The sequence below is a fragment of the Branchiostoma belcheri genome, unplaced genomic scaffold (assembly GCF_001625305.1).
Source record: "Branchiostoma belcheri isolate BF01 breed outbred unplaced genomic scaffold, Haploidv18h27 scaffold171, whole genome shotgun sequence".
In the NCBI taxonomy this organism is placed as follows: Eukaryota; Metazoa; Chordata; class Leptocardii; order Amphioxiformes; family Branchiostomatidae; genus Branchiostoma; species Branchiostoma belcheri.
In genome coordinates, this window is record NW_017803169.1 from 265,059 (window position 1) to 270,089 (window position 5,031).

Here is a 5,031-nt window from a genome sequence, read left to right on the forward strand (position 1 = left end):
AAGCTCGATCCGTCGTATAGTAAGTATAGTAAGTATAGCCTCTACCTGTAGTACATATCAGCCAACAGATGGCAGTAGCCGATGGTTTGTCGGATCCTGCTGAAGTGACCGTACCGTTTGTCGTTACATGAATGTATATCCCGCATAGACCTACGACACAAGGTTGTCCTTCAAGCAAGTTAGCCTTGGTTCAATCCAACAGACTTCTAAAGCAACAGTTTTCCGGTGGAATGAAATTACGACAACGGTCGCTAAGAGCAAACTTAAGGTTACAGTCCGACTTGAAATGTTCACTGAAACCGGTATGAATGAACAATACTGTTTTTCAAACATGCGGCATAATTGCATAGCAACGCGACATAAATTATTAAACAGCTGGAAAATATCTCTACCACTTATGTGATTGCGTTTTTGTTACATGCTATATTACATGCCCACCTTATGTTATGGTATTGAAAATTGATAAATGGCACCCAATAAAACAGACTAAATGCTGTCACATTTACTCTTCAGTTCGTCTGAAAATCCTAGCAAAAAAGGTGCATTATGTATATTAGTAACGTTACATAATTCAATTTTCTGGCCATTTCTTTACAAATTAAGTTGAATCAAACCTACTTCGTTAGATTTAAGTGTCATTCTGGAGGTGGAGGTACCAAAATTTGATGCCTTTCGACTTAGTGAGTTTAAAGGCTGTCCACAATGTGTATATTCTGGTATTTTGTGGTGACACCACAAATTGAGTGCTGTAAATGTTAGAAATGTTAGATAATTGCACAACTGTTTTGTGAAGATGTGAAGGTAAACTACAACCAAACTAGGATTTTAAATAAACATCAATTTTTGGTGAAAACCATAACGTAATTTCATGAATAGCTTGATATTGTGAACTGACGCTATTAAATGAAAACATGAAAATGTCCATTGCTTGCAAAATAGTGCAATATTTATTGTCTCTACGAGTCAAGACTTACAAGGATCGGACGGATTGTTAACAGAGAAGTGTATTTTTATGTTGATACGTGAACAGGTCTACGGATGTCAAAGCAGTTAACTTCTATTCTTTACGATTCAAGACATACAAAAATCGAACGATGGTCTGAACATGTTACTCCAATGCACGTTTACAAGTTGACAGAAATACATGGCTCCATTGTTAAGTGTTTTCAAACGTTATCCAAGCTGACTATTGCATTCACAGATTGCTAAGTTTACATGTGACATTTTCAGATTACATTACATTGTACAGTCTTGAAACTCGTAGTACAAACATTTTTTTTTTACATTTTCGTACATGATCGCAATCTACAACTCGAAAATTAGTAATAGACGCAACATTTGTGTATTTTAGATAGCAATATGCAACAAGATTTATGTTCTATAGCTATAATAATCATATCCGTGTATAGTAGTCATCAGATAGTCCGGTCTATCTCGCCATTGGTACGTCACTCGACATTCTAATTCCCCTTCCTTCTGCTTCTCCGAACTATCAGAAAAAAACAAAAAAAAAATATTATTCCCATGGCTTCACATAAAGTATCACTGATTTTTTTTTCAAAATATAGATGTCAACGTTAGAGCTTACACTGATTCAACACTGAAAATCCAAATAAGAATGTCAAACTTCTTTATTCGCAAACAGTTGTTAACAAGAGCCTAGACCGTCTGTCATCTTCATTAGAGGTAAAATGACGGGTTCACATTGCACTGAAGCCGTTAAACAATGCTATCCCAAACGCTAATTGTGATATACATAGAATTAGATGCATTGTTACAACAATAGCGAGATACTGTTCCAAATGTAAAATAGTGAGATACTGTTCCAAATGTAAAATACGTATAGGTTAAAATATTATACACATAACGTTACATATATTATTGGCCTAAAATTCTTGTGAATAAAGAAACTCATATTGAACCATTCACGTGTAGCTAAGGCCATGTTGAATTAATTATATGGATGACATCCGCGCGCGCATGAATTTTCACGGTGGAATTTTCGTCGTTTCCAAAAAAAGGTTTTCAACCATGCTGTAAATCGTACAAAACAGTTGCAAAACAATATTTTAAAACGATACCAAGCAATGTCGTAGAATGCCAAAATCAAAACAAAAAAGACGAGAAGCTCTGAGGAAGGTGTCTGACAGACATCGAAACGTAAGCAGGTGAGAAACTATGGTTGTGTAAGAAGAAAATTCTATATCATGGCCCAAAAAAGACGAAATAACTGAATTTGAAGAGTAGATCATTCGTCAAACCATAGTCTGTTAGTTGTTCAACCTTCATGACCACGTAGATTTCATAATTAGAGTAATTTTTTTTGCAAAACTTTTATTCGCACGCGCACATCAGTTTTGGGGTTCCCAGAGGATGTCATCCATATAATCAAATCAACAAGGCCTAATGGCATCATTTAATGCTCTGTAGTCGAAACTTACTGTAAGCCTTCGCCCTCTTCTGGAACCTTTCGGCCGCCTTGGCTTTCCCCATAGACACCATCTTGTTGTAGATTGCTTTGGCGGCTGCAACTTCTGAAATTCACAAGGTACACAGGAATTACGGTGTGCACTTCACTAGACTTACGCCAGGGGGCAATGCTTCAAACAAAATACTACATCTCAACACTCCGTAAATAGGACTCAAGGCATGACTTTTATAATGTCAAAAACCCTTGTCCACATATATATATATATATATAAAGTTACACATACAGTACCTATATATGTACGATTTTTTAGTATTTCTCGTGCAACGTATCACACCGCAGCGAAATGCAACAAATGCGGGAAGTCACTACGCCACCGTAGGGGAAGAAAAGTCGTGGGTCTGACCTGATTAAGACATCAAATTATTTGAAAATATTATGTTAAAAAATGCCTACGAGACAAGGATAAATAGTAAATGTCCGAACCTCTAGATCCAACACATAAGTTCTCAACTAGAGGTTTCGACCTGTCACTGGTCTTCTAAGTAGATCTAAAGTTTTAACTCTAAACATATAACTGCCAAAACAGACGGATTTTCATGTCCGAACTTCTTTTGTACATTGAAAGGTATGAAGGCTAGCAAGTGACGACGAATCTGTTGAAAAAGTCGGCATATTCGTCAACCAAGAAATTAAATTGGTGTGGCCTTACCGTCATGTATATATATATATATATAAGGCCACACCAATTTAATTCTTGGTTAACGGATTCGCCCGCTTCTATTTTTCCTGATTTGCAAAACAAAATTTGCCCTAAACAGTTGAAAACAGCCCTTTTCTTCCTAGTTGTTACAGTTGTTCCATCTTTCAATGCAATGGTATTCATTAAAAGTTCAAAATTCATTGTTTAAATTTTGAACCAGCCTGGTGTGTTGACTTCATGGCTGCTATCGTACCATTTTTGGCCATAATAGGATGCCTACGCCTATTTTTTTTTCGCCCGCCCGCTCCATTAGAAAAATCCGTTAACCAAGAAATTAAATTGGTGTGGCCTAAGTGACGGCATATACATGATGGTTTTTTACGTGCAAAGTTTTTAGACTGAAAACTCGTGCTTACTGTCGTCAGCGTTCCTCATATACTTCTTGATGTCGCTCCTGTTCGTGATATCGTCCAGGTCATCAGCTGCAAGGATCAAGAAAAGCAAAAACGAACACATAAAAAATTGCCATACAAGATACAGTCGCGGTAAAAAAAAGCACATTGTACATACACGTGCAGTCAAAGTCGAGCACCTGTGTGATTCATATGCAAACTAGCTACTGATTACATTTGAATACCACAGGTGCTCGACTTTAACTGCACGTGTCATCGGCAATAGCTCAAGTCCGAACATGTATGCGTGCAAGGTAAGTCCGTAGTTTTTAACGTAAATCAACGTCCATCACAATTAGCAGTTCAACCAATCAGAACATGGCAATTAGTGGTTCGACCAATGAGAGATGGCTGCATGTCACGTCAAATATTTGCATTGTTATGTTTCTATGAATAGCTATTAATAGGTGGACGAGGCTTTAAAATCTGTCTTTCAAGAAAATATATCAGCCTCACAGTTACGAATGCGTCGGTCAGGCACGAAAATGAAGACGTCAACTCTAGAATTTAGGCTAACCATGCTCTAGTATAGCAGAGGAATACGTGAAGCAGGAAACGTACAATTTTAACGTTGACAAAACGGACACTGGACGAAATAGGTTCGGATACAATAATATTCCGCCCCGTATTTTGCCGTATTCTTTACAAATACGGGCATATGCGAGCGATGTCCAGATTCCGTCGCTTCCGCTCGCATATGATCGTGTTCGTATAAAAGAATACGGCAAGATACGGGGCAGGATATGAGTATCTGAACCTATTTCGTCCAGTGGAACGTTAAAAGTCAGGTTTTTTTTATCGTGCAGTACTGTATCGCGAAGCATACCAGTTTGACACTTGAAATCTCTGCGTTATTTCACAAAAAAAAAACATGCTAAGCTTACATGAGGTCATTTCACAATATTGTCAGAGAAAAACGACTGAAAATGTTCCTACCTGTGACGAAGTCGGCAAGCATGGCACAGCAGACCATCACGAGAAGCAGGGCAGACAAAGTAGACGTCTTCATTTTCGTGCCGATGAGACGATCTGGCCGACGTATTCGTAACTGTGAGGCTGCTTTTCTGTCCGATGTGATAGTCAGCTGTGATGGGCGTTCGGTTTATATAGCGTCTTCTCGTCGTCTCATTGGCTGCTCGGAGGAATTCTCTGCACTCCCATTGGTCAGAAAAAATGCACTTTCTGACCAATCAGGTACGGCAACGACTGATTTGATTTGACATGAGCGGATTTGATTGGAGCAGAAATTAGGTCAATATAAGTTATGTCACAAGCTTGAATTCCTTGCGTGTCAGTTTTTATAACAGTACACGAGTATTAAACACACACACACACACGCACGCACGCGCGCACACACATACACATACACATGCACACACACACACACACACACACACACACACACACACACACACACACACACACAGACGACGACGACGACGACACGA